Source organism: Humulus lupulus, chromosome 7 (genome assembly GCF_963169125.1).
Source record: "Humulus lupulus chromosome 7, drHumLupu1.1, whole genome shotgun sequence".
Classification (NCBI taxonomy): Eukaryota; Viridiplantae; Streptophyta; class Magnoliopsida; order Rosales; family Cannabaceae; genus Humulus; species Humulus lupulus.
Window position 1 is genome coordinate 181,217,819 of NC_084799.1, and position 19,514 is coordinate 181,237,332.

The window sequence follows — 19,514 nt, forward strand, 5'->3', positions numbered from 1 at the left end:
TTTAAACAAACATCAAGTGTGCTGAAAGTGTGCAAAAACGTGTTTAAAATATCAGCGTATGCCGATATATCGCAGCAATAGAGGCCGATATGTCGCCTAAGGTTGATACGGAAAATACGTCGACTTGGCACGAACGAAACCACAGAGGCTCGGGACACAGGAGCAGGCGATATATCGCCTATAGGGGGCAATATATCGGCTCTTTTTGATGTTTTTGAAACTTCATGGAATCAAATTAGAAATAGCCCTCAACAACCTAGATTTGCTCCTGAGCGTTTTTGACCGAGTTTTGGGCATCTGTTGAACAAAAAATTCAAATTTATTCAATTAATATTCATTTATTTATTCTTTTTAAAAGGGGTTAGTTTCACTCCTTAAACTCTATAAATAGGACCTTTCACTTAGTCATTTCATTCATTATTCAAGCATTCTTAAGAGCCTCCAAGCTGCTAAGTTTATTCTAGAGAGAAAACACTAGGGTTTTGGGATTTAAAAGCTTTTTAATCTAAGCTTTTATAAACACTTTGGAAGTAAGATATGGTTATATTTCGTTATTGAGGTGTAGATCAAAGTTCTAGTCTATCCAAGGTATTCTTATCCTCATGTTTAATTCATTATAGTTCTTTTTTTTTCTTTCAGATCCTAATTGTTATAATGGCTTTTGGTTAGGTGTTTAAGTTTCTTGAAACATAAGGTTTTTCGGTAAGTTTCTATCTTGATGGTTTAGATCTCCTTTTCATCTCCATTTCTTTAGAAACTTATGATTCTTACTATTTGATATTAGGAGTTCTCCAATTCCGTTCTTGTCTCCAATATCCCAGTTTTTGGTAACAAAAATAGGTTAGATTATGTAGAGTCACAGAATTTTACTTAGCTAGTTAGATAGTAGTAGTAGTAGTAACAGCTAGTAGTAGTTATAGTATGCTTATTACAGTGGATTTTTGTTCAAGCCGGGACTTAGTAGAACACTCGTAGCAACACTTATAGATTTTATAAGTTTAACCTATAGTTTAAGAATATTAATTATAACATAAGGTTTGATTAGTATAGCTGATTATAAAGATGTCATTTATTATACTATAAGGTTTAGATAGATCTAATAAGACCAGGACACTTGTCATGTGCTTGTTTGTTGAGAAATTAAGTATTTTTGATGAATAGTTTTATAAAAGAAATATTTAAAAGCCTTAGGACCAGCTGGAAGCTTTAAAACCGCATTATGACTCAGTCAAACCTGATTAACCGCATTATGAAAAAGTGCAATTACGTGTATAATATTTTAGGGTATGCCGATATATCGCTGCTATAGGGTCGATATATCGCCACACGGGGTATACGAAAAACACGTCAGTTTCGCAGAAACGAATCGATGATCACTCGGGGCATAAGCCCAGGCGATATAGCGCCTACATTGGGCGATATATCGGCCCCAGGGCAATGTTTTCAAATCTTTTTGAAACCGAGCTCAATTCAACACTTAACCTCTTGACTAGCCTTTGAACATTTTTACCGAGTCTTAAGCCTCTGCTGATCGAATATTCAAATGTTTTTCAAGTAATATTCATTATTTTTATTCAAGATAAAAGAAGATCTTTTCACTCCTTGAACTCCATAAATAGGACCTAGTACCCAGGCATTTCTCTCATTCTTTAAGCTGTGTTCAGAGCCTTCAAGCTGCTAGGGTTACTATAGAGTGATCAACACTTGCGTTGGGTTATAAGCTTTATCATCTTAAGCTTTATAAACACTTGGAAAGTAAGATAATAGTGTGTTTTTATATATCGAGGTGTAGTTCGGTTCTAGTACATCCAAAGGTATTCCTAATCTTAAGTTCATTTCTGTATGTTTCATTAGTTTCCTTTAGTTTTCTTTTCTCAAATCCTAACCCGTTGTTTCCCATTCTTTGTTAGGTATCTAAGTTCTTTGAACTTAAGGTTTCGTTTTGGTAAGTTTCTTCTTGATGGTTTAGTTCATTTCTTTATCATCTCTTTCTTTAGAAATACTCACATTTTTATTGTTAGTTTTAGGAGTGTTCCAAATCCCGTCCTTGTTCTCATATCCCGGTATTGGTAAGAACAAGGATAGATCTTATATGTTTGTATGATATGTTATACTTATGTTATGTTATCGTATCTTGTGTTATGATGTGTTAACATTATGTATAGTATGTTATAGTCCTTGGGCATATGACTTGTCTAGCTAACAAGCCCCAATAATTTATGGGCATATGACTTGCTTAGCTAGCAAGCCCCACAAATCTATTGGGCATATGACTTGTTTTGTTAGCAAGCCCCAAGAAATATGAAGGCCATTGTAGTATATGACATATGTTTATAGTATATGTTTATGATATAGTTAATGTATATGTTTTATGTTATTATTAGATTTTCCTTGCTGGGTATTAGACTCATTCCTTTATTTTTATGTATGCAGGAAAATAGATTTGGCGGCGGAAGGATTCATGGTAGCTTGGCCTGTGTATTGAGGAAGAACAAATTCGATGGACTGCGTGAACGATTCGAGGACGACGTTGTTTTTTTGTCTTTTTATTATGTTTTTATGTATTTTTCCGCATTTGGTTTTGTAAACAATTTCCTTTAGTATAAAGTTATGTTTTATTTTTTATTAAAAAAACAATGGGATCCCATACCCTGCATTTGTGTATTTCAACATTTACCTTAGAGTTTTTAATAAAGTTGTGAATGTTTCTTATGTATGTTTTTCTCGAAAATAGTGTCTATGTATAGTAGTTTTAATGGTCCAAAGTCTTAGAATTAGTTGGGTCATTACAGTTGGTAGAAAAGCAATGGTTCATTCGCATGAAGTTCTCCTTGATACACACGCTCAAGCTCCGAATTTAACCACCAAGTAAGTGTTTATGTTATAGTTATTATGTTTATATGTATAGCTAACGTTTTAGCCTTTATTATTTCAGTTAAGAATGAATGGAGCATTAACATATGAGGAAATCCGAGCCATTAAGGCCTTGAAAAGAATTAGAGAACCAAGAAACAACGTAGGAGTGCTAGAAAGAATCACTCGGAGACTACTTTTATTCCACAGGGAGATAGGTCACCTCCAAGAAACTAAGAAAATCATGATGAGATCAACAGAGCGATATGTTTTAGTTATTAGACTTTTTAAAGATTATCCAACTGTGATTGCAACTTTAGAAGATATATGGGAGACGATAGATGATGAAGATGAATTACCGGTAGCTATGAGATATTATTTTCTCATACTTAGGTTCACTTCTAAAATGGAATTCCAATTCACAAATGAGCAAATACATAGAAATTTTACGAATCTTCCTCGAGGGCATTTTGAGGCTCAAGATAATGATGACTATGAAGAAGTAGATGTCATATGTTAGATGAAGGATCAGATGTAGAAGATCCTCATTTTCAATAGTTTCTTATTTATTTTGTTTATTTGCATTTGTGATTGTAAATAGTAAAAACTTTTTTTTTCCAAATAAATATCATTGTTATTTTGATGACATGTATGAGTTTGATTTTTATTTTGCAATCATAATAAATAATAAATTTAATAAATAATGACTAAGTTCGGTGAGGGTGGATACAAATCAATGGACTGGGTTCCATATTGAGAGTTAGGGGGCCATAGTAGTGGGAACGATTTTACTGATCCCAGCCCTCCCTCAATATGGTACCTTTAGAAAATAATAAAGATGACTTATTTTTCTAAGTATAGATACCCACTCTAATGATAAAGAAGGCTTATATAATTTTCATAAGAAATCATAATTAATAGGTAGAGTTATGTTACTTTAGATTAAGTTTTTGCCTTAGAGATTATTAAGGTAAGTTCTAACATGTTTTTGTCGACCGAAGAACTCTGCTAAAGATGTCGCTCAGAACATCTGCTCACACCAATGTCAATGCCTCCAACTTCGTTCCAGAGAGCAATGAAGCCCCTCCAGTTTGCAGAAGGGGAGTGCGTTCTGCTGCCAACCGAAATGCGCCGCCTCCGCCAGTTGACAACACTGCGGAAATTCCCAAACTGCGACAGCAAGTTGAGGAGTTACTGCAGCAACATCGATAACAGGCTCAGCCTCAGCCTCAGACTTAGCCTCCGCCTCCGCTGTAACCACAACCTCAGCAAATGGCCCCAGCACTCCAACAAGTTGGTCCATATGGGGGATGGCCAGTGGCGAACTATGTGCCATACCCAGCTCAGCACATGGAGCCAGTTTTTGAGCGGTTTCGTAAGCAAAACACTCTGAACTTTGAAGGGACAATAGACCCCTTCGTGGCAGAAGAGTGGCTCAGAAATGTGGAGCTGATCTTAGCACACATGAACCTTGGCAACGCGGACCGCATATCCTGCGTTTCATCTCTACTCAAGAAAGATGCTAGAATATGGTGGGACTTAGTTCAGTAGACTCACGATGTCGCCACCATGACTTAGACCAGATTTGTGGAGCTGTTCCACAAAAAGTACTATAATTCGGCAGTCATCATTTCAAGAGTTGAGGAGTTCGTTGGTCTGAAGCAAGGGAGTTTATCAGTGGCAGAATATGCTCGGCAGTTCGATCGATTAGCCAAGTTTTCACCGGAAATGGTTCCAACTGACATTCTGAGGGTGACAAAGTTTGTTAGAGGACTTTGACCGAAGATTGAGTTAGGGGTTAAGCTAGCAAACCCGGGAAATACTACCTATGTCGATGTTATAGAAACGACAATAGAAGTAGAAAGGGTTTAGGCAAATGTTAGTAAAGAGGAGGCCAGTAAGCCTGAGCCTAAATAGCTAAGTCAACCTTAGAATGGTCAGAACAACCACAATAATAACAATGGGCAGTCCAACAATAGTAATGGTCAGAAAAGAAAGCATCCTGACAACAAGCAGTCTGACAACGATAAAAGGGCACAGACAAACAATGGAGGTAATAGGCTGGGTTAAGTAGAATACCTGCAATGTGCTAAGTGCCGAAGGAAACATCCTGGTGAATGCCATGCAAACACCAAGGAATGCTACAACTGTGGTCAGGAAGGACACCGGAAGAGAGAATGTCCCTAGCTCAAGACAGAGGAGAAAAGGGACAACAAGATGGTTCCTGCCAGGGTATTTGCCTTAACCCAAGGGCAAGCTGATGCTAGCAATAAAGTGGTTACAGGTCAGGTTTCTATCCTCAATAATGTATATTCTATATTATTTGATTCGGGAGCCACTCATTCTTATATCTCATTAGGAATGATAGAAAAACTAGACAAACCTTGTGAAAGATTTAGAACTAGGTTTGTAACAGAGTTGCCTTCGAGCAAAGTAGTTCTATCATCACGGATAATACGAGGCGTACCAATCAAGATTGGGGATGTAGAATTAGAAGGAGACCTGATAGAACTGGAGATCAAAGACTTCGACGTGATACTAGACATGGACTGGCTAGCAAGGCGTGGCGCAACTATCGACAGCAAATGCAAGAAAGTGACGTTCGAGACTCCTGACGGCTAGAGACTGTGCTTCATGGGATAAGTTTCAAGACTACGCACACCGTTAATATCATCTCTCAAAGCTCAAAGAATTATAGAAAAAGGATGTCAAGCATTCTTAGCCAGCATCGCAGATGTGGTAAAGGAAACACCACTTAAGGTTGGAGACGTCCGTATTGTAAAGGAATTCCCAGAAGTATTTCCCGAAGACTTACCAGGGTTGCCGCCAACTCAGGAAATTGAATTCACAATCGAATTAGTACCGGGCACCGAGCCTATCTCCAAGGCACCATACCAAATGGCACATACCAAACTCAAGGAGTTAAAGATGCAGCTACAAGAACTCCTAGACTTGGGTTTCATTAGACCAAGCCATTCGCCATGGGGAGCACTGGTTCTATTTGTGAAGAAAAAGGATGGAAGCATGCGGATGTGCATAGATTACCACGAGCTGAATAAGTTGATGATTAAGAATAAGTACCCGCTGCCCTGAATTGACGACTTGTTTGATCAACTCCGAGGTCCGACCGTGTTTTCGAAGGTTGATCTACGGTTAGGGTATCACCAGCTCAAGGTACGGGAAGAGGACATTCCTAAGACAGCTTTTAGAACTCGTTATGGGCATTACGAGTTTTAGTTATGTCTTTCGGTCTTACCAACTCTCCAGCGAAATTTATGGATTTAATTAATAGGGTCTTTAAGGACTACTTGGATAAATTTGTCGTAGTATTCATCGACGATATCTTGGTGTATTCAAAAGAAGTCGAGCACGAGGAGCACTTAAGGTTGATCTTGTTACGACTAAAGGAGCATCAACTCTACGCCAAGTTCAAGAAATGCGAGAATTGGCTTTCGCAAGTGGCGTTTCTCAGCCACATTGTATCCAAGGATGAAATTGCAGTAGACCCATCCAAGGTAGAGGCTGTGAAGGACTAGCCAAGACCAAAGAATGCGTCAAAAGTAAGAAGCTTTTTGGAATTAGCAGGTTATTATTGAAGGTTGGTAGAGGGATTTTCTAAGATAGCCACTCTGCTTACCAACCTAACCCGGAAACAGCAAAGGTTCAACTGGACTGATAGGTGTGAAGAGAGCTTCTAGTTGCTTAAGGATAAGATGTGCTCATCACCAGTACTCTGTGTACCGACACCCAACGACAAGTGTATAGTCTACTGTGATGCGTCGAAGCAAGGGTTGGGTTGTGTGTTGATGCAGAATGGCAAGGTGATAGCCTACGCCTCAAGGCAATTGAAGGAGTATGAGCAACGCTATCCAACACATGATATGGAGTTGGCAGCAGTGGTCTTTGCATTGAAAATCTGGCACCATTATCTTTACGGGGAACGGTGCAAGATTTATACGGACCACAAAAGCTTAAAGTATTTCTTCACTCAGAAGGAGCTCAATATAAGGCAACGCAGGTGGTTAGAACTAGTGAAGAATTATGACTGTGAAATCATATACCACCCGGGGAAGGAAAACGTAGTTGCTGATGCGCTAAGTAGGAAGAGTTATGGAAGTTTAGCAGCACTATCTGGAATAGAAAAGCTGCTACAACAGGAGTTGATCAGTGCTGGAATAGTAGTAGTTATCGGTAGGCTGGCTAGCTTCTCAATCCAGTCAAGTATGTTAGAAGATATACGGATTGGGCAAGGGCATGATGACACATTAGTAGCACATATGAATGCAGTTAGAGAAGGGAAGGCCACAGATTTCTCAATATCATGCCAAGGGTTATTAAGATATAAGGATCGGGTATGCGTGCCAAATGATCAAGGGATTAAGATGAAGATCTTAGAAGAAGCGCACAATACCCCATACTCAGTTCACCTAGGGTCGACCAAGACGACTCACGATATTAAGGCAATATATTGGTGGCCAGGAATGAAGAAAGATATAGAGGAGTATGTGTGTAAATGTTTAGTATGCCAGCAAGTGAAAGCAGAACATCAGCAGCTTGCAGGCTTATTGCAACCACTTAGCATCCCATAATTGAAATGGGATGATATAGCCATGGATGTCGTGACGAGTTTGCCATGAACAAGTAAGCAACATGATTCAGTTTGGGTAGTAATAGATAGACTAACCAAGTCAACTCATTTCCTACCTATTAAGACTTCATACACAACGGATCAATGTGCAGACATTTATGTCCAAGAAATAGTACGCTTGCATGGAATCCCTAAGACAATAGTATCCCATAGAGGATCGGTGTTTACATTGAGATTTTGGGGAAGTTTACAGCAAGCCATGGGTACTAAGTTAAGTCTTAGTACAAATTGTCATCCTCAGACAGACGGTCAGTATGAGCGTATCATACAGATTCTATAAGATATATTGCGCGCTTGTGTACTTGATTTTGGAGGATCATGGAGTAAGTACTTGCCGCTGATAGAATTCTCCTACAACAATAGCTACCAGTCAACAATCGGGATGGCACCTCATGAGTTACTTTATGGAAGAAGGTGCTGATCGCCGTTACATTGGGACGAGGTAGGAGAAAGGCAGCTTCTTGGTCCCGAAGCTGTTAGAAAAGCTCAGGAAGCAGTAGCGCTGATTAGAAAATGTATGCTCGATGCTCAATGCCGTCAGAAAATTTATGCGGATGCCAAACGATGTGATGTGGAATTCAAGGTCGGAGATCAAGTCTTCCTAAAGATATCTCCTATGAAAGGTGTAAAGCGGTTTGGGAAGAAAGGCAAGCTTAGTCCTCGGTTTATAGATCCTTTTGAGATATTGGACAAAGTGGGAGCAGTTGCATATAGATTAGCCCTATCGCCAACTTTAGCAGATAGCCACAATGTGTTCCACATTTCGATGCTGCGTAAATATGTGTTAGACCCATCTCACGTCCTCAAGTACGAAATGATAACACTCCAAAAATACTTGAGTTACGAGGAACGACCGGTTAGCATCCTAGATAGAGGGATGAAGCAGTTATAGTCCAAGAGTATTCTGATAGTCAAAGTCCTATGGAGTAATAATTCTGAACAGGAGGCAACGTGGGAGTTGGAGGAGGACATGTTAGCCTGGTATCCGAAATTGTTTGGTAAGTAAATTTCGAGGAAAAAATTCTTTTTAGTAGGGGAGAATTGTAGAGTCCCAGAATTTTACTTAGCTAGTTAGATAGTAGTAGTAGTAGTAGTTATAGTATGTCTATTACTGCGGATTTTGGTTCAAGCCAGGACTAAGTTGAACACTCGTAGCAACACTTATAGATTTTATAAGTTTAACCTATAGTTTAAGAATATTAATTATAGCATATAGTTTGATTAATATAGCTGATTATAGAGATGTCATTTATTATACTATAAGGTTTAGATAGAACTAATAAGATCATGACACTTGTCATGTGCTTGTTTGTTGAGAAATTAAGTATTTTTTATGAATAGTTTTATAAAAGAAATATTTAAAAGCCCTAGGACCAGCCAGCAGCTTTAAAACAGTATTATGACTCAATCAAACCTGATTAACCAATTCAAATCAAGTTGAAAAATTGCAATTACGTATATAATATTTCAGCGTATGCTGATATATCGCAGCTATAAGGGCGATATATCGCCACACGGGGAATACGAAATCGACGATCACTCGGGGCATAAGCCCAGGCGATATATTGCCTACAATGGGCGATATATCGGCCCTAGGGCAATGTTTTCAAATGTTTTTGAAACTGAGCTCAATTCAACACTTTACCTCTTGACCAGCCTCTGAACGTTTTGACCGAGTCTGAAGCCTCTACTGAACGAATATTCAAATGTATTTAAAGTAATATTCATTATTTTTATTCCAGCTAAAAGAAGATCTTTTCACTCCTTGAACTCTATAAATAGGACCTAGTACCCAGGCATTTCTCTCATTCTTCAAGCTGTGTTCAGAGCCTTCAAGCTGCTAGGGTTACTATATAGTGATAAACACTTGGGTTAGGTTATAATCTTTATCATCTTAAGCTTTATAAACACTTAGGAAGTAAGATAATAGTGTGTTTTTCTATATCGAGGTGTAGTTCGGTTCTAGTACATCCAAAGGTATTCCTAATCTTAAGTTCATTTCTGTATGTTTCATTAGTTTCCTTTAGTTTTCTATTCTCAAATCTTAACCCGTTGTTTCCCAATCTTGGTTAGGTATCTAAGTTCTTTGAACTTAAGGTTTCGTTTCAGTAAGTTTCTTCTTGATGGTTTAGTTCATTTCTTTATCATCTCTTTCTTTAGAAATACTCACATTTTTATTGTTGGTTTTAGGAGCGTTCCAAATCCCGTCCTTGTTCTCATATCCCGGTATTGGTAAGAAAAATAGGATAGTTCTTATATGTTTGTATGATATGTTATGCTTATGTTATGTTATCGTATCTTGTGTTATGATGTGTTAACATTATGTATAATATGTTATAGTCCTTGGGCATATGACTTGTCTAGCTAACAAGCCCCAATAATTTATGGGCATATGACTTGCTTAGCTAGCAAGCCCCACAAATCTATTGGGCATATGACTTGTTTTGTTAGCAAGCCCCAAGAAATATGAAGGCCATTGTAGTATATGACATATGTTTATGATATAGTTAATGTATATGTTTTATGTTATTATTAGATTTTCCTTGCTGGGTATTAGACTCATTCCTTTATTTTTATGTATGCAGGAAAATAGATTTGGCGGCAGAAGGATTCATGGTAGCTTGGCTTGTGTATTGAGGAAGAACAGATTCGATGGACTGCGTGAATGATTCGAGGACGACGTTGTTTTTGTTTTGTCTTCTTATTATGTTTTTATATATGTTTCCGCATTTGGTTTTGTAAACAATTTCCTTTAGTATAAAGTTATGTTTTATTTTTTATTAAAAAAACAATGGGATCCCATACCTCGCATTTGTGTATTTCAACATTTACCTTAGAGTTTTTAATAAAGCTGTGAATGTTTCTTATGTATGTTTTCTCGAAAATAGTGTCTATGTATAGTAGTTTTAATGGTCTAAAGTCTTAGAAGTAGTTGGGTCATTACAGTTGGTATCAAAGCAACAGTTCATTCGCATGAAGTTCTCCTTGATACACATGCTCAAGCTCTGAATCTAATCGCCGAGTAAGTGTTTATGTTATAGTTATTATGTTTATATGTATTGTTAACATTTTAGCCTTTATGATTTCAGTTATGAATGAATGGAGCATTAACATATGAGGATATCTGAGCCACTAAGGCCTTGAAAAAAATTAGGGAACCAAGAAACACCGTAGGAGTGCTAGAAAGAATCACTCGGAGACTACTTTTATTCCACAGGGAGATAGGTCACCTCCAAGAAACTAAGCAAATCATGATGAGATCAATGGAGCGATATATTTTAGTAATTTGACTTTTTAAAGATTATCCAACTGTGATTGCAACTTTAGAAGATATATGGGAGACGATAGATGATGAAGATGAATTACCGGTAGCTATGAGATATTATTTTCTCATACTTAGGTTCACTTCTAAAATGGAATTCCAATTCACAAATGAGCAAATACATAGAAATTTTACGAATCTTCCTCGAGGGCATTTTGAGGCTCAAGATAATGATGACTATGAAGAAGTAGATGTCATATGTTAGATGAAGGATCAGATGTAGAAGATCCTGATTTTTAACAGTTTCTTATTTATTTTGTTTATTTGCATTTGTGATTGTAAATAGTGAAAACTTTTTTTTTTTCCAAATAAATATCATTGTTATTTTGATGACATGTATGAGTTTGATTTTTCTTTTGCAATCATAATAAATAATAAATTTAATAAATAATGACTATGTTCGATGAGGTTGGATAAAAATCAATGGACCGGGTTCCATATTGAGAGTTAGGGGGCCATAGTAGTGGGAACGATTTTACTGATCCCAGCCCTCCCTCAATATGGTCAACTTTGGAACAGCGATGAGTTTCGAGCCTGAGAATTTAGTCATGTAGGATGATTAGAAACAAACTTAGAAAATAATAAAGATGGCATATTTTTCTAAGTATAGAAACCCACTCTAATGATAAAGAAGGCTTATATAATTTTCATAAGAAATCATAATTAATAGGTAGAGTTATGTTTGTTTAGATTAAGTTTTTTCATTAGAGCTTATTAAGGTAAGTTCTAACATCTTTTTCTCGACTGTTAGAACTCTGCTAAAGATGTCTCTCAGAAGGTCTGCTCGCACCAATGTCAATGCCTCCAACGTTGCTCCATAAAGCAATGAAGCCCCTCCAGTTCGCAGAAGGGGAGTGCGTTCTACTGCCAACCGAAATGAACCGCCGCTGCCAGTTGACAACACTGTGGAAATTTTCAGACTGCGACAACAAGTTGAGGAGTTACTGCAGCAACAGCGACAACAGGCTCTTCCTCCGCCTCCGCCGCAACCACAACCTCAGCAAATGGCCCCAGCACCTTTAAAAGTTGGTCCATATAGGGGATGGCCAGTGGCGAACTATGTGCCATACCCAGCTTAGCACATGGAGCCAGTTTATGAGCGGTTTTGTAAGCAACACGCTCTGAACTTTGAAGGGACAACAGACCCTTCGTGGCGGAAGAGTGGCTTAGAAATTTGGAGTCGATCCTAGCACACATGAACCTCGGCAATTCGGACCGCATATCCTGCGTTTCGTCTCTACTAAAGAAATATGCTAGAATATGGTGGGACTGAGTTTAGCAGACTCACGATGTCGCCACCATGACTTGGACCAGATTTGTGAAGCTGTTCCACAAAAAGTACTATAATTCGGCAGTCATTACAAACATATATATAATTATACACATACTTATATATATCGTATGCATATGTATACAAATATTCAAGAAGATAAATATTTACCTCTTGAAGTGTAGCACCTCGAAATTTTACTTAGTTAGATAGTAGTATCTTATGTTGTAGTATTTTAGTTTTCATGGTTATTGGTTCAAGTCGGGAATTATTTGGAAACTCATAGAGATATTTATGGATTTTATAAATTTAGCCTATAGTTTAGAAATATTAATTTTATCATAAGGTTTAGTTATTGAAGTTGGTTCTAGAAATATTATTTATTATAACCTAAGGTTTAGATAGAATAATTAAGAATGTGACATTTGTCACATGTATGTTTATTAAGGATTTAAGGATTTTGGATGAATAAAATAATAAAGGATAAACCTAGGAAGTCTAGAACCTTCCCTCAGATGTTAGGATCTCGTATTACTCAAACAAAGTGGTTTAAACAACTTTAAATGTGCAAAAACGAGATTTAATATATGAGCATAAGCCAGTATATTACAGCTTTATGGGTCGATATATTACCTATGTTGATACGGAAAACACATTGACTTTGAACGAACAAAACCACAGAGGCTCGAAAAAATGGGGCAGGCTATATATCGTCTATAGGGGAAATATATCGGCTCCCTCAGCCATTTTTGAAACTCAGTAGAATTCGAAGCTAGAAATCGCCCTCAACAACTTGGACTTGCTCTTGAATGATTTTGACCAAGTTCTCGGCATCTGTTGAGCAAAAAACTTCATTTTTATTAATTTATTTATTCATTTTAAAGGGAGTTAGTTTCACTCCTTGAACTTTATAAATAGGTCCCGTCACTCGGCCATTTGCATCATCTTTCAAACACTTCTCAAAGCCTTCAAGCTGCTAATTTCACTCTAGAGAGAAACACTAGGGTTTTGGGGGCTAAAAGCTTTCAAAGCTAAACTTTTCTAATCACTTTGGAAGTAAGCTAGAGTGTGATTTCAGTATTGAGGTATAGATCAAAGCTCTAAGCTATCTAAGGTACTCTTAATCCTCAAGTTTAGTTTATTACAGTTCCTCTTATTCTTTTATTTTACCTCAAATCCTAATTCATTATAATGGCTTTTGGTTAGGTGTTTGATCTCTTTGAAACTTAAGGTTTTTGATAAGTTCTTATCTTGATGGTTTAGATCTTCTTTTCATCTTATTTTCTTTAGAAAACTTATGGTTTTAGGAATTTCCACTCTCGCACTTGTCTCCAATACCCTAGTTTTGGGTAATGAATATAAGTTAGATTTATGTGCTATGTGCTTTGTGTATGTATGTTGTTTTATGTCTTTTAGTCGCTTGGGAAATATGGTTGCTTAGATAGAAATAAGTAAATTTTGAGACTTTTATCATTATCGTAGACTATAGTTGTGTCTAAACCTACCTCTAAATAGTAGCAAGAGGACTATAGCGGTTTCTATCACATACTACGGTAATGAGTTAATTACCATTAATATTGTAGTCCATTTTTTTTTTTATGTCTTATGCTTTATGCTATGCTTTAGTGGTTTTTCCTTACCGGGCATTAGGCTCATTCCTTTTTATTTAGATTGTGCAGGTAAGTGCACATGAAAGGCAGGATGGATCCTAGGTAGCTTTGGCATGTGTATTGGGTGAGGACTAAAGGAATGGATCGATGGGATCAATCGAGGATGACGTTGACATTTGAGTCTTTTTATTATGAATTCCATAAACAACGGGATCCCGTATTTTTTATTTTCTATAATAAAGTTTTATTATTTTATGAATGTATTCAAAAATAGTAGTTATTTTCTTAGTAGTTTTAAAGGTTCGAGGTCTTTGAATTAGTCAGGTCTTTACGTGAAGCCTATCAAGTGTCCTTGAGTCTTTTCATATATATATCGATCTTCCTATCCAATGCTTTGAGTACTCAAACCACGATCTTTTGGAGTGTTCTGTACACCTCAAGATGTGTGTGGGCACATAAAGAACATATGTTTGTAATTTAGAAATCACAAGTATATCTCAGCACATGAGAACTTGGATTATGGCTTGAGAAGGGTTATAATTAAAGAAGAAGATGATGACAATTTCTTGTCTGACAAATTCTGAAACTTTTTCTGAATGTCCACTCTCTTGTCTTCTTCTTGTTATTACATATATATTACCTTATTATTCCTAATAATAATAGTAATATATTGATAATTTTATAATGATTATAGGAATTGATTTCGGTAAATATCTAACTTACCAAATTTGAAAAAAAATCTATTTTCAAATTATAAATTAATTAAATAAAAAAATAAAAATAATACTGATACTTTATCAGTACACTGCTACACGCATGGCACAGTCCTTGGACTGTGACATGTGTGTATAGCAGTATTCTCTTTCACGAATATTGTATTTTTCTTTTATTTGTTTATTTAATTAGAATCAATCCTTCCACAAAATATGGTATTATCTTTTTAAAGAAAAAATCACAACCATATTTCAAAATTTAAGTTTTAAATTTAAATTGATAATCATCATTATCATCATCTTTTTAAAATTCAATAATTAAACTATTTTGACTTACCAATTTTAATTTTCTCCCACTCAAATAAAATAATTAATTTCAAACTTTTATTTATTTATATTTCAAACTATATATTTAAATCAATAAACATATTTTTAAAAAATTTAATAATTAATTCCAAATTAATTATTCAACCTCAATTATCATATAATTGTATATTTGACCCGAAGAATAAAATTCTTCTCAAATTTCCAAATTACAGTTTTACCCTTGCATCAACTCTTTCCCTGATAAGGTGTTGATAGAGCCACCTTGGGGACCTATGGACCTATAATATCAAACTCCAATAAATATTACAATATCAATCAAAGCTCTTTGATTAAATAATCATATTTATTAATCTCATGATTACTCCACTATAAATATGAGATTGAACTCTTGATAATTATAGACATATAGTTACAAAGTACTTTATTAAGAATAATGTGTCCATTGCTATAATCATTACATACAACATTAATCCTCTTTTAATGGTTCATAATTAAAAAGGAATAAAAAAACCATTTTACCCTTTTAAATATATCTTGTTCCTAGTGTACCACTAACTTTACTAGTGAAGGTTGTGTCACAACAAGTTTGTGACGTGAGTGCTCATAACATTTTCAGTTCCAAAAGTCAACCCCATAGGGAACCATTGTTCAATCTATAAGAAGGTATAGATCCCATATTTGTTAAGCTATGTTCCCAGCCATATAATATCATTGAGTCCCCAAAACAATTGTTCTTAGTCTAATCATTCTAACAAACCTTAACGCATGAATTAAATGATCAGATGACATATATAGGAGTTCATACAAACCTCAGGATAAAGATCATTGTGTATATGATCGTCGTTTGATGTGTTTGATTTATACTATGAAATGGTGTTTAAACAAGTATTAACAAATCACATCTGGTCCAATTCTATATATCACTATATATAAAGTACCTTCACTAAAGTGTCCTACTACACTAGTGACCTGGATCTAGGTTACTTGTATTCATAATACTAGCGAATCGTACTAGCAATAATTAATCTAAAGATTCCACAAGTTTATTTTATTGCGAAATGTTTCAAGTTTATTATCTTAATCTCGATCCTCTCATACCAATATGAGATTAAGACCGCATAGATATACTTTAGAATTTTATGATATTTACTTAATATTATCAACATAATATTGGACATAGTCTATATATAATAATTCAATTCAATTATTTATTTCATTTAAAATATTTGTCACCTTTATTGACGATTATTCAAGATGTGGTCATACTTATTTAATGCTTAAGGAATCTGAAACCTTTGGTAAGTTTCAAGAATTCATAGCTGAGGTTGAGAATCAATTAGGTAAGACTCTTAAGCACTTCGATCAGACCAAGGTAGTGAATATTTGGATTTAGAATTCAAATATTTCATGCTAGAGCATGGTATTCTATCATACCTCATAGCACCTGGAATGCCACACCAAAATGGTGTTTCAGAAAGAAGAAACATGACCTTGTTGGACATGGTCAGGTTTATGTTAAGCTACTCTTCACTTCCTCTCTCATTCAGAGGATATGCACTTCAAACAACAACTTACCTTTTGAATGTGGTCCCATCTAAAACCATAAGCAAAACGCCACTAGAACTGTGGAATGGAAAAAAACCTAGTTTGCACCATTTCCGCATTTGGGGCTGTTCGACTCTTGTTCTTAGTCTTAACTCAGGGAAAATTGATTCAAGGTCTGAAGTATGAATTTTTGTTGGCTACGCTCCAGAAACAAGAGGTGGTTACTTCATAGTCCCAAGAACCAAAAGGTATTTGTTTCAAAAAATGCGACCTTCCTTGAACACGAATATATGAATAACTATAAAGCTCGGAGCAAGGTAGTATTGGAGGAACTCACAGTTGATAAGATTCTATCACCTTCATCATCATCATTAAATGATAAATGACAAACCGAGGAAACCACTATTCCTGAAAAAGGAAACCCCAGTGCAACGTCATAGTGGGAGGGTTGTGCAACAACCTGTTCGCTACGAGTATGAGGCACATGTCCTTGTTTTAGATACACAAAAAGATGATCCATTAACCTTCAAAGAGGCTATGGATGATCCTAAAAAGGATAAATGGAAAGAAGCCATGACCCAAGAAATGAAATCCATGTATTCCAATAATGTTTGGGAACTTGTAGACTCACCAGAATATGTCAAGTCCATTGGGTGTAAATGGATATACAAGAAGAGAAAAGGTGTAGATGGGAAAGTGGATACTTTCAAAGCAAGGCTAGTAGCCAAAGGTTACACTCAAAGAGAAGGTGTTGATTATGAAGAAATTTTTTCTCATGTGGCCATTATGAAATTCATTCACATCCTTTTACCCATAGCTACCACTTATGCTTATGAGATATGGCAGATGGACGTGAAGACAACCTTCCTTAATGGTTGTCTTGATGAAAGCATCTATATGGTACAATGAGATGGGTTCATAAAGAATGGGGAAGATCAAAAGGTGTGTAATTTGCTGAAATCCATTTATGGATTGAAGCGAGCATCTAGATCTTGGAATATTACATTTGATGAACCGATTAAAACATATGGGTTTGAACAAAATGTCGACAAAGCATGTGTATATAAATATATCAAATGAAAATTTGTAGTTATTCAAATTCTTTAGGTGGATGACATTCTCCTCATTGACAACAATGTAGAGACATTGTTGAGCGTAAAGAAGTTATTAGCCGAAAAGTTCCAAATGAAAGATTTGGGTGAGGCAAGTTATGTTCTGGGATTCCGAATCCTAAGGTATGGGAAGAGCAAACTCTTGGCACTTTCTCAAGCTAATTATATAGACAAGGTGCTTCAAAGGTTCTCTATGAATAATTCCAAGAAAGGTCAGTTACCGACGAGACATGGAATTACTCTTTCCAAAGAGCAATGTCCAAAGACACCTCAAGAGGAAGAGGACATGAGAAAGTATCCCTATGCTTCAGCAATTGGGAGTCTTATGTATGCTATGTTGTGTGCTAGGCTTGACATATCCTATGTAGTTTGGATTGTGACTCGTTATCAATCAAATCTTGGTTTGAAACACTGGAATGCAGTAATACACATTCTCAAGTATCTTAGGAGAATGAAAGATTATATGCTTCTATATTCAAGGGTGAATTAAACCCTACTGGATACACTGATTATGATTTCCAATCAGACAAAGACAATCATAAGTCGACGTCCAAGTCAGTATTCACTCTTGGTGTAGGAGCCATAGTCTGGAGAAGTATTAAAAAATCTAGTATTGCACATTTAACAACGGAAGTCAAGTATATAGCGGCTTGTGAAGCAGCTAAGGAAGCAGTTTGGTTGAGGAAGTTCGAAACTGTTCTACAAGTTGTTCTAGATATGGATAAGCCACTAATCTTGTACTGTGACAACAGTGGAGCAGTAGCTAATTCTAAGGAACCTAGTAGCCACAAAAGAGGAAAGCATATTGAAAAGAAATACCATCTGGTTAGAGAGATTATGCACATAGTTAATGTGACTGTTATGAAGATAGCATCAGAACACAACCTGGCGGACCCATTTACCAAAACACTTCCTGTAAAGTTGTTTATGGGTCATGTATGCAACATGAGATTAAGAGAGATGCCTCACTTGCTTTGAGGGGCAAGCAGCAGATTGTTAGGATTAATGCCTTAAAAGCATGTAAAGACATTTTATTGATTAAATAAAAGCACACTTTTATTATATTTTAATGTTATAATTACTTTTTGAATTAATTATTCATTCATGAGAATATAATCTTGTATTAGTACAAGAGAATTAAGATCATATATAATGAATAAAATAGTCAGTAACATATTAACATATGAAATCTTTAATGAATGGTTACTAGTGCATTTTACTAAGCATACGGGATGCAAGTGATCTAAATTCGGATTACTGATGTGGATAGACATTTTAGTAAAGGCGTTGTATGTAATAGAAATTATATATGAGAGGACTGATGAAAATTAATTACCTTTAAAAATATGTCGTTCGACATAAAGATTTAATTCTTATCATAAATAAATGATAATTTGTAGATCAGTCTAAATCCTGAGTATTCATGAACTCCTGCTGTGTTTATTGGATCTTTTTATTCACCCATTAAGGTTTCTTAGTGTAATGAGGCTAATGACTTTTGTTTTGGAGATTCAATATCATGAATGACTGGGAACATGATTTACAATAATGGAATCCATACCTCCCTAACGGAACAAATATTGGTTCCCTTAAGGATTAATTCTGGAACTGAATAGTTATTGAGCTCAAATCTACAGTTTCATAATAGATTAATCATTCGCTAGATAATTAATGGTACTTAAGGATCAAGAGGTAATTAGAATGGTAAAATAATAATCTTGACCAACTCTAATTAACGAACTAATAAATGGAGGATAGAACTACATTTATTGATTATATCAATGGACTATAAGAGAAAACTCTGTAGATATAATTCTATAATTACTTAGAGTGCAATTCCATATTTATAGTGGAGTAATCATGGAATTAATAAATAAGATTATTAGATTAAAGAGTTTAATTATTAATCTAGTTTATTGGAGTTTCGTATTATAGGTACAAGGTCCCTAGATTACCTCTCTCCTACACTGTCAAGGGTAAGGATGTCAAAAGAAAGATTTGTAGAGAGAAAGACTTATTGCAAATGAATTAATTTTTTAGGATAAGGAAATAATTATGTGATAATTATGGGCAATTGATTAATTATGAATCAATTAATTATTTAACTATAATGT